Source organism: Panthera onca, chromosome A3 (genome assembly GCF_046562875.1).
Source record: "Panthera onca isolate mPanOnc1 chromosome A3, mPanOnc1 haplotype 2, whole genome shotgun sequence".
In the NCBI taxonomy this organism is placed as follows: domain Eukaryota; kingdom Metazoa; phylum Chordata; class Mammalia; order Carnivora; family Felidae; genus Panthera; species Panthera onca.
Window position 1 is genome coordinate 65,996,033 of NC_138341.1, and position 12,366 is coordinate 66,008,398.

The window sequence follows — 12,366 nt, forward strand, 5'->3', positions numbered from 1 at the left end:
TGCAGTTGTAAGTAAACCAGACATGGTTCCTACTGTCCTGGAGCTTACAGTTTAGTCATGGAGATAAATACTGCTCACATACTCACCCAGTAAATACTGTATATCACTAAGAACCAGAAGTAAGTCCAGAAAGAGTATAGCATGCTTTAAAAATGTCTAATACAGAAACCTGGCCTCATCTGAAACATCAGGGGTGGCTGGGATAGGATGAAGGGGTGGGGAAATAAGGAGCATCCTAGGCCATGGAAGGACATGCCAGGCCAGGAGGATCACATCTGTAGAAACCCCAAGGCAAGAAGGAAAATTGAACATACTTTATGATAGCAATTTTATTGAAGCAAAGGTAGGAAAGTCTAGCAGGAAATATACCAAATCATTTACGATGTTTTCTTTTGGAGAGGAATTGGCAATGTTCGTTTTCTTATTTATGCTTTATTGAAATGTTCCAAATTTTCTAAAATGAAAAATATGAGTTTTGTGATCTTGGGGGCAAGTCGGCCTAAAGAAATGGGAAAGAGCTGACTAGAAAATCTAGCCCAAAAGGTTCCCATGTGAGAAGAAGGGAAAACAAGACTCTCCCAGTCACTCCAGGCCAGAAATTCAGGAGCTGAAGTGTGAAGCTGAAAAGTAAACAGTACGAGAACATAATTAGTGCTTTGGTGATTTAAAAGGTCCCTAAATACTCAAAATGTATAAGCTGTGAATGAAAAGGAACAAATGTGTACTGAGCCCTCTTATGTGCCAAGAACTATCCTACTCTCTTTATGGCATTTCCTGGGAACAGTAGTATACAGATAACGGTGCTTTATTTCTACAATTTGCCCACTGACTGTGTCCCTTTCACCCACACTAAACCCTAGAAGATGTAAATTATAATCCCATTTTACAAATAAAAATGAAAGTGAGATTTAAAGAGAGGTTAAGTAATTTGCTCAAAGCTGAACATCTATTAGGTAGGAGGGCTGAAATTAAAACAAAAGTTCTGATTCCAAAGGAGCTCCTAGGACTCCTATCACCTGTATAAATGTGATGGAGATAGTTTACATTAAGATTTTCCCATTAAGAATTGGGGAAAAAGTATGATTATGGTTGTTTTGCTGCTAGCCAAAAGGGACAGTATTGTGCTGGTAGGATGGTAGGGGGGCCTGTGCTGTGGAGAGCACAGTATTTCTAAACATTTACATTGTGCCAATGGTCTGTTCTCATCACATTAGAAATCTTGTCTAATTTAGTTCTCAAAACAAGCATATGACATAGGTACTATTATCATCCCTAATATGCAGATAAGGAAATTGAGTTCTAGACAGGTAAAACAATAACAGCTTGCCCAAGATCACACAGAGCTGTCACAGCAGGCAAGATGGATCCAGAATCTGTAGGCCTAACCATCACACTACACTTCCTTCCTAAATTTTTAACGGATTCTCTTGGTTCCTTCTACATGTGAGTGATCTATTTCCAAAACTTCCTTCCATGGGCTGGTACCTCTGCTTAGACTGGTGAAAAACAAGTTTCTCTGGAAGCTTGAAGCAGGCAGAAAACCACTTTGATACTACCTTTTACCTAAAAGTTTTGAGACCTGGCCTAGAGAAAGTCTGCTCCTAATTCTTGGAATGGAAACTAAACAATAATCCTGAGGCTCCTATTGCCCAAAAGCAGCTTGCCTTGCAAAAACAAAGTGTCTAGCTTAGTGGTTCTCAAACTGTAGCATACATCAGAATCACTCAGAGAACTTGTTAAAATGCAGATTGCTGGGCACCACCCCCAGAAATTCTGACTCAGTAGGTCTGGAGTAAGGCCCAAGAATTTGCCCTCTAACAAGTTCCCAGGTGATGCTGATGTTGCTGGTGGAGAGACTTTGAGAACACCTGACACAGTCTCAAGGAAGGCAAGACCATTCTGGGAAAGAAGCAAGACTCACGGGAGTGTCAGCACCTTGCACCTAGGCCCTGAAACTGAGTTTCTCCCATCCTGGCCCCAACTCTCCTTTCATGACCTAATTCCAGAGTAAGTGAATGAGGTGAAGAAGAAACTATGGCTCTCAAACCTGCAATGAACCAAGACTGGAAGTGTTTGCTGAAAAAACAAACAAAATAAAACAAAAAATGGACGTTCACTTGTTTTGTTTTGCTTTGTGTTCTATAGTGGTTTTGTTTTGTTTTTGTTTGGTTTTTGGTTTTTGGTTTCTGGTAAGGGATTCTGATTGATATGTCATTTAGGTAATTGTCCTTAACCTGGAAGTAAAAGCAAGACCTACCCAAGCTTTAAAATGTTAGTTACATTAATCCTCAAATCTCTAAGTTCACCTACAAATGTACAAAATAAAAATTCCATTTTACTTTTTGAGTTACAAAGGAAGTCCCAAAACCCAAAATGGTGACTTAAGTGACAACCGAGCGCCCTCTGGTGGGAACTGAATTCTCCATGGTCCAAAGGCTGCAGGAGTGTTTCCCATGCTAAACAGCAATAAATGAGATTTCCATTACTTTTTGAACTTTTTGAAGTCAGTGAATGTATTGTGTATTGAGGACAAATATAAGAAAAAAGACTGACTTGAGGAGAGATATTTTGGAACTGTTATGAAAACCAAAGGAAGCTAAATTTTAGATGAGATTGATCTAAATCAAATCTGTTACTCCTCAGATTTTTACCCACTAGTTTTAGCTCCATTGATGATTCTTGCAAGAATCAATTACTATGATGATGACAGAAAATATTTTTATTTACATTATAGACTCCAAAGCACCTAAATAGCACGTTAATACACATAACTAGAATTCTGGAAAACTCTTAAAATTATCTCAAGTTATAAATGTATTCTACTGGGGGCACCTGGGTGGCTCAGTCTGTTGAGTGTCCGACTTCGGCTCAGGTCATGATCTCACAGTTCATGAGTTCTAGCCCCACACAGGGCTCTGTGTTGACTACTTGGAGCCTGGAGCCTGCTTCGGATTCTGTGCCTCCCTCTCTCTCTATGCCCCTCCCGCCCTCACGCTCTGACTCTCTCAGAAAGAGAGAATAAATAAATAAATAAATAAATAAATAAATAAATAAATAAATTCTACTGGTCTCACTTGAAAATGCCTGTGACTTTCACTGAAGTCATCAGCCTTGTTTCCATTTACTTGACATTATATAAAACAATCTTTTGTATTTTGTAAACTATCCTGACCCACTGCGTGGATCTCTCTGAATTCACAGCACAGAGCTATAGGTTCAGAGCCAGGTCTAAGGGATTCAAGTCAGGACATCTTTAAGATATTAAGTCGAAGAGGTAATCTCTAGAGTTTGCATGGTTGCTAGTAACCACCAGCTGGATTATTATAACATGACATCAATGTTTTCCTACCAACCCTTCAGTCCATCAGAAGAGCTGATGAAAATTTTGAACAAATTGTATTTTTGAACATAGTAACTGAATTAGAATTCTGTTCTGCATTTCCTTCTTTTTAGAATTCTAATAATAGCAGCTAGCATTTATTCAATGTAAACTATGTGTTATTCACAAGCTTACTGGATGTCTTCCTATTTCCATGTTCCAGATCAGGAAACTCAGACTTAAAGTGCTTAGAACTCTCACCCAAGTGCACACAGCTAATAAAGAGCAGAGCAGAGATTTAAAGCCAAGAATTTCTAACTATAGTCAACCAGTATAAGGAGGCATACTACCACCTCCCTTTTTTTAAATCTTTTTGCCAATAATAAAGAAAAAGACAAGTAGGGACACAAGTAGTATTCTCTTTGAAGGTGCCCCATTATCTTTATAAATCTGTTCCTCTTAGACTCCTTTATTTCTATGGAGGCAGCAGCATGTTCTCAATCCCTTGTAATCCAACCATTTATAACATTTGACCTAAGCCACACTACCAAATGCAGTGAACTACCCAATCGTTTTCACTGCTGGTCCCCTCCTCTCTATTCCTGTTTCTAGCATTCTGGTGCACCATCCTGACTCTTCTGTCTGGCTTCAATCTCTCTACCTCTATTTTGTCTCATTTACTACCCAAGATCATTCTTCCCAAAGCATGGCTCTGCTTGCACATTTGCCCAATGCAAAGCCCAAGGCCCATTAGGCATAGAACCCTAAGACATTCATGACTTGGTTCCAACCCACCACTCCAGCCACATCCTCTTTATCATGCTTAGCAAACTGTTTACTCCAGTCACAAACAGGAAGTCTCAGCTCTTCTCAAACAATATCCTGAGGGTATCCATGCCTTCTCTGGGACATTTCCACCCCATCATGTCAGCTAAATGCAAATCTTACCAATCCTTCAAGGCCTACATCCAAATACTACTTTCTTTATGATTCCATCATTCCTGATTATGCAAACTAGAATTTACTTCTGCTCCTCTAAATTTTGTTTCTACTTCCCCTGTGCCATTTATTGTTTCTCACCTTGTGCTACAGGACAAATCCACGGGAGTGGTTGACAAGTACCTCAAACTTCGCATCTGATGTCATCATCTCTCAAGTCTAAACCTTTCAGAAACCTGGGAGTTATCATGAATCCTCCTCCTTCCCTCAGCCTCACCCCTTACAGTAAATCAGGGTCCAGATTTTGTACTCCCCAAATATCTCTTACATTTGCTCCCACTGAGTACTCTTATAATGCCCTGGTTTAGGTTCCCCCTTATCGTTCACAGAACTATAGCAATTAGTGTCAACTCTGTTCTTATATCTGATCTTACTTACTTCCTCAAATGCATCAACTCACCACACAAGACATCTCTTGGAAATTCAAAACTCCACACCACTCTGCTGCTTAATACCATCTGTAGGTTCTCCACTGCCCACAGAGCACAGTCCAAGATCCACAGCAGAGAAACTTCCATCTCCACTTTGCATCCTACTACTTTCCACCTTCACTTTACAGTTGAGTAACTGCAAATGGATTCTAGTTCCTTGAACACACTGTTATTTTACACTTCTCTGCCTTTGTTCTTGCCTGGATTAACCTTCTCATCAACACTCCTTTTGCAGGGTTCTGCGTTGCATTACCCTTGGGGATACCATTCACACAGGATACAATTTGTTGTGCCAGCAATAGCCCTTGGTACCCTCAGTCCCTCTTCTCTACCTAATGAACTCATACCTGTTATTTTGGTCCAGTTCAAAATTCATCTCTCCCAGAAGCTTTCCTGGAATTCTTCAGTAGTCTTGCACATGGCTTCTTACCATATTTTAAAACAAACATCTGGTTATGCACTTGCTTCTCCCATTACCAGGCTTGAGGGCAAAGACCATGACTTGTCTTTGTAGCTCTGACTCCTAGCCCAGTGTCTCACACACTCAATAAATGTTAGTTAAACTGAAATGTTATGTTCATGCCATTTCACTTGCAGGACTGTGATTTGGTAGAGAGAAGGAATTCTGGCTTATAGCACATATCTTTACATTCTTCATAGACATCATACAGAAAGCTGACTGAGTTATCAGCATACCCTGGAGAGCTTTTTTTAAACATAAATTAGTTGGAATTGAGCATATTTCAAAGGTGGCATATATCACATCATTGGGGGTGGCGAGATAGCAACCATTTCTCCAACAGTGTTAATTTTCACTATATATATATATATATATATATATATATATATATATATATATATGATACAATGTGACTAATAGTTTAATAATTTGATTGTGACAGGGAGCTAATGCTGAGTGAGTAGAGAAAATGTGTATGAGACATAGGACACAGAACCACTTTCCTGGAATGGCTGGCTACTCTGTTGGCATGTCCGATATTTATTTGAGTATATGTTTTTTCTTATGTTAACTTTGATATTCATGAATTGTGCTGCAAGCAAAATTGCCAGGTAAGGCCAAAGATTAAAGAGCAAAATGAGGCTCTGGAGTGAGTGGAATGTAAAGAAAATGAAGTGTGTTTTGTCAGTTTTAATATAATTTATTATTTTTAGCATCTAGTAACTAAATACATTTATATTCAAAATTCCTTTATTATTGAAATCCCTGCAGCAAAAATAACTTGGTTATTGCCAATCTAAAACTCTCTAACCCCTAATTTCCTGTTGCTACTGAAACAATTGTTTTGATAACATACTTTATGTTGTGAAAAGTATCTTAGGAATGATACTATTGAATTATAGCAAAATAGATTATATTTTTTTAACAATGGCATTGGGACAACTAGCTGACCGAATGGAGATTACAGACTAGAGGAGAAAAAAAACATTAAGCAACATCAACATGACCAAACTTGAATTCATCTTTTTTCCTAAATCTGACTTTCTTCACACCTCTCTAACAGAGGCACAGCTGCTCACACCTTTTTAAGATGGGCATACTATGTCATATTTAACTCTTTTCATGCCCTCTCCCCAGTATCCAACGTATCAGCTAGTCTTATCAATTCTACCTCCTAAGCATCTTGTGAATCTATCCACTCTTTTCCAATGAACTCCCAACACCCCAGTTTAGACCTCCATCATCTCATATCTGGATTTCTGCAATAGTCTCCTAATGAGTCTGCCCCCTCTATGCTTGTGCTTTACCAATGCATTCTTACAAACCACAGCCAGAGTGTTCTTTCTAAAAGCAAATCCAATCAAGTCACTCACCTGCTTGTAACCCTTCAATGAGTTCCCACTCATTGTAGGATAAAAACCATACTCCATAATGCGGCTAACAGAACCCTGCATCATCTGGCCCCTTCTCTAGCCTCATCTCTTGTCACTTTCTCCCTCAAACAGGCTTATCCAGACACAATGAATTCACTTCACTTGTCTGGCTTTTGTATATGTGTTGAATCTGCATAACCACTGTTTTTCTATCCCTTTGCCACTTCCCTACTTATCAAGCAGCTTACCTGACACCCTCCCCACCAGATTGTGTTGGAGTCTGAGGTCTCTGTTCTTCATGTCATCTTGTACTATGTCCATAATAGCTGCTACCATACCAAATTGTTTTATCTGTGTCCTTCTCCCTTTGTCCCACCAGACTATAAATTCACAAAGGTAGGAATTTTGCCTATCATGCTCATTCTCATACTTCAGGGCTTAGCAATATCTGGTACATAGTGGGCATTCAGTAGTTAATTAGTCAAATGCATGGATGGATAAATAAACTAATGAATGAATAGAAGTATAATAAGTGTTATAACCAAAAATTATTGTAGAGTATGAAGACCACCCTCAGGTTCTAGGATTCACTAGAAAGATTCACAGGATACAGAGAAGCTATTATATTCACAGTTATGGCTTATTACAGCAAAATGATACAGATTAAAATAAGCAAGGGAAAAGGGCATAGGGCAGAGTCCAAGAGACACCATATTCAATCTTCCAATTGTTCTGTCCCTGAGGAGTCTCATGGACAGTGCTTAGTTCTCCCAGCAATGATGCAAAACAACACATGCAAAGTGTTGCCAACTAAGGAAACCCACCTGAGATCTTTGTTACAGGGTTTTTACTGGGGATAATCACATAGGCATGAAGCAATGAAGTGTTATATGACAGTCGCCAGCTCCCCACCCAAAGGTCAAACTGATGCAGATGACCCACAGCCCAAGGCATAAAAAAACAAGCATTTGCCACCAACAGGGTTAGCATACATAAGCTATCTAGTGTGATACAAAGTCTCAGGTATACAAAGACACAGTTATCAGGAAGAATATTCAAGGGATCAGAGGTTACCTCCCAGGAGGTGGTCAAGACCAGTCCTGAAGATCCTCAGAATGTGCAGGGTTTGGATAAATTAATCCAACCAATTAATCCTTTACTAGTGAGTTAATCCTTTACCACTTATAGAAATTCAGTAGAGTGGGGGCGCTTAGGAAGACCTCCCAACAGAAATGACACTGGAGTTGTATAGCAAAAGACACACATGAGTCAGAAGAAATATAGGCAAAAAATGATGATGAACAAAATCATCAAGGCATATGCCAACATGGCTCTTTAGGGGACTGAAAATAGCTCATATGGCTGCAGTCCTCTCTTCTCACAGATATTCAAGCTTCCATGAAGTTCCTATTGCTGCCCCTCTCACACCTGTGTTTAGCCTCTCTCTCTCGGACATCTTTTTAAAAACTGGAAAAATGAATTTACATCATCCTGTATTCTTCCTAATCTGTTTTGTATGATGTGCAGAACTTTCTGCTCTGTATCTCACAAATAATTTCTTTCAAAGTATTGTCTGCATCTATTTTTAAAGTCATAAACCAAGTATTTATTATTTTCTTTCTTGTAACAACCTTGCTTAGGGGCAGTGAGAATACTACACTCAGGTCACCTCCTGAGTGTGGGAGAGTGGTAGGATAGCAGAAAATATTGGAAAGGAAGAATAAATATCTCAAAATGTAATCTCACTATATTTGTATACCTCCTTTCAAATTCCTTAAGAGAAGATAGTCTTCCATATGGTCTGAATTCCCCCATAACACATTGCTCATGAATTTATATTAGGTCAAGTCTTTACAACCATGATCCCTTATTCTTTATAATTAAGTAAAACAGCAAATGTGAAAATAGCATAGTGCCTATACCCAACACTCAATAAATTATTGTTGAAACTGAACCCTAATACTCTAAGTACCATTTCAAAATTTACATCTTCATCAAAAAGAGCAACAATTTGAATGTGCATAGAATTCAAGGTTTGACTGAAGTGTACCTTCTTAACCATCAAAGCAACCAAACTTTACAAGAGATAAAAACTCAATCTAAAATTTTCCATAAGAAAATACTGGGAGGACTAGAAGAGTTAAACTTTGAGGGGGAAAGTGAAGCAAACCAGCTATGAACAATTAAACTAAGCTATGTCTACGGCCAAAACCAAACTAAAGGAGGCCTAATGAGAAGTAGGTTGAGGCCTAAAAGAAATCTCAAATGCCTTCCTCACCCTGATATTACCTTGCAATGAGTCCATGGGAGTTTGTGTTTAAAGAGCAAAAATGTGCAGGCATTTGCTACAGAAATTGCTGTTTTCTTACATAATGGTATATTGTTCCATAAATGTTTAGTGGTAATGAGGATGATGCATATTGCCAGCAGGAAAAAGACACAGGGATTGTTTAAAGGAAGAGAAAATGCAAATACAGATGCCCAAATGAAATTTTTATGAATTTATTAATTTTTGAAAGTTTTATGAAAGACTGAAAAAGACAACAAAATATTAAAACTAATATTACTGCTCAGCTTCAAACCCTCCTCTCTCATAATACTGATGCATGTGTATAACCACAAAAGAAGTTTTATTTTAAATGAAAACATTTCAAGAAAACGTAGACATTTCAAAAACCTTGAACATCATCTCTTTAAAAGAAAACAAAGCTGTGAAAAGCTAAAGGTTTGTGATTTTAATGAGGGTTAACAATGATAATGAAAAGCTACTTTGCACACAATAGTCTGTTCATTGGCGATAACTCAGGCCTGTCTGCAGAACCACCTGTTTCATATCCAAGACATGGTAAGTGCATTTTAAAACGAAACCTTAAGAGATTTCATGACATTCTAAATTTGGATCATTATCATCATCTTATACAATGAGCCAAAACTCAAATGTATGGTTTGCTTCTCTCCCGATCAACCTTTTATATACTTGTCAAAGGGAGAAGCAGAAAATTGGGTAAGGGATGGTTTTATTTTCTTCCTGAGCAAACATTAGCCAGACTATTCCAAAATCAGATCAAAGATATAATTATTCTGTTAAGAAAACACAAAACAAACTTAAGAAGCAAGAGAAAATGTTAATATGGTCTGAAATTCCCACTAGCATAATCAACCAAAAACAAGTACCAGAACTCTCCTCCAAATCTTAATCCATGTTAATTACAAATGACAAATATAGTTAATATAAACCATAATGGTCTGAACTAATTTGACTGAGCATGCAATGCAGTGTTGGCAAGGTCAGGCTTTTGTGCTCAATTACTGTTCATTCAAGCTGACTTTAAAGAAACTTTTGTGGTAAGGAACAGTGATCCCAATATCCTACAAACAACTAACCAACATGAAAATTTAAATAATCTAATGCAGGTTTCAGTTAGTTAGAATTCTAAAGACACACAACTCATGCAAAAGTCTATTTGTAAATTGATTCTGTTCATCACAATTCGGTAACACTCTGTCTGAGGTAATTTGTGACAATGAATTGAAGGCATCAGGAGTGTGGTCAGTACAGGAAAATCAATCTATTAGGAAAAATTACAATGACTAGTGGTGGCAGAAGAAAATAAATAACCATAATGGTGATTGGAGGTATCTTGACACAGAGGGAGACAGCTATAGACTGAGGGTCTGAATACTGAACCCTAGCTATTTTAAGGTATCAAAAAATTAGGGATGATCCCCTTACTGGGGCAGATGTCTTTCTGATTCTCTTTTATTGGGATGGAGGAAATTTTCAGTACACCAAGAAACAAGCTGAAGGGGTTTTCACTATCCCGAATTCTTGTCCAAATATGTAGTAGCAAGTATTACCATGGGTTACCGAATCTGCTCCTACCCTCTCTCTGAAGGTGGGAGTTTTCAGTTATCCAAATGACCCAGAACCTCAAAACTGCTCAGGTCACTTGGTTCCCAGTGAAGATACATAAGAGATGTCTACTATCTATACTAGCAAGGCTAGGTGCCCATTCCAAAGGAGTAAACCTTTACTGCTTTCCTCATAGCAGAAAATGTGAGCCAGTGGTTGAATCCAGTCATGGCTTTCTTTTTTTTTTTTTTTTTTTTTTTTTTTTTTCTTCTTAACGTTTATTTATTTTTGAGACAGAGAGAAACAGCATGAATAGGGGAGGGGCAGAGAGAGAGGGAGACACAGAATCCGAAACAGGCTCCAGGCTCTGAGCTGTCAGCACAGAGCCCAACGCGGGGCTCAAACTCACGGACCGGACCGTGAGATCATGACCTGAGCCGAAGTCGGACGCTCAACCGACCAAGCCACCCAGGCGCCCCCAGTCATGGCTTTCTTAATGAATCCATGACAATGATGAAAAGGTGTTTTCTTAAGCTTTTGCTCTATCCACTTATTTCAGTACTGAGGCCTGTGAATTAAACTGACAAAAGACAGATCAACAGGACAAAAGGCATGCAAATATTGTTGATGTTAATATTTTTACATGTATAGGGGCTTCACAGAAAAAAGGGAAAACCTAAGGATGTAGTTAGATTCAGAGGTTGTACATTTTAACAAAGGGCAATAAATTGTAGAAAAAAACTAGACAAAGTAAAGGGAGGTTTGGTGATAAATTGTGGGAAAGTGAGTAGGAAAAAAATGAGGGAAACTAATGGAAGAGTTATTTTAGTAAAGTATGTTGATGCAGACTCACCTTAATGCCAGCCTTCCATTTCTAGACAATGGTCACTTTCCTCATCCTGGTACAGGAGATGGGGTATATTTACGCCACCTTCACAAAGGGAAATTTGTGTTCAGCTTTAAGGCAGATAAAAGGAGGGCAGAGAACATCAGTCTTGACATTCAAGCCAAATTTTGGATGAGGGTCCACTTTGCTACTACAAAATGGCCATACAGGGGCATTTAAGAATATAGACACCAGCCCCTGCTTCCCATTTAAGAGAATTTGGAAGGTAGAGGCTTACTGAATTCACCTGCAATGACCAGGCAAGAAATCAGTGTTTGAGAGAAGCTTCAATTCCACTTGTTTTGGGGGCAAAAATGTGTGAATATGTGGGCCAAAAGAACCCAGGGAAGCTGTTTTGATGGTATTTCACCCAAGAAGGATAAGAGCCAAGACAAGAGGATCTCAGCACTAGGAAGCTGTGCAACAGACCACCAGGAGTGGAAGCTGGGAAGGTCACAAAGGGTCACCCCAAGAGTACCCACATTAGGAAACTATGCCGTTTTGGAGGTCCCAGCAGAGGTCACCAGGCAATTCCCACATCCACCCCATATCATAGCCAGCTTTTGTACATCTGCAGTAATAGTGGACATGAAAACCAACAAGCATCAGTCAAATAAAAATTCCACTGGCTCCAGAATTTGAATTCTTTCATCCTTCTTCTATTCCCTGTTCCTGTGTCCCAATTCTTAAGAACCAGAAAAATTATGGAGGCAGAAGCAAGTTACAAAAAATAGTGAAAGAACAAATTATGCCCTTTTCTCATTTCTCCAGACTAATGGAGAAAAGAGGTCTTCAAATGCATGTGAGACCCACTTCTGCTTAGGATTCAGAAATCTGGAAAGAGCATCCCATCCTTATAACAAGAGTAATAGTAACAACAGTTACAACAAAGCCAGAGAGTCTGAAAATTCACAACTCTTCTGAAACCCATCAGAGAGCTAAAAGTGACAGAAAAACCAGTGAATCTGAAATCTAAAGACAAGAGTCTCCAAAGACAAAGAGGACATGAGCTCTTGCTCACCCAACATAGTCACCAACAGACATG

General features: G+C 38.8%; 1 long non-coding RNA gene across 7 annotated transcripts in view; it reads right to left on the reverse strand.

Moving 5' to 3' along the window:
* LOC132661258 (uncharacterized) overlaps window positions 1-12,366 on the reverse strand; it is a 132,834-nt gene that overhangs the window by 112,155 nt on the left and 8,313 nt on the right. For 3 of the 7 annotated variants that reach the window (XR_013554643.2, XR_009602165.3, XR_009602151.3), the window contains exon 2: window positions 11,289-11,366. This is a non-coding gene — a long non-coding RNA (uncharacterized LOC132661258). Of the gene's footprint in view, window positions 1-325; window positions 621-5,096; window positions 5,175-10,747; window positions 11,016-11,288; window positions 11,367-12,366 lie in introns of those variants that run through there. The other 4 variants (XR_013554644.2, XR_009602162.3, XR_009602163.3 and 1 more) reach the window with 4 other exon arrangements.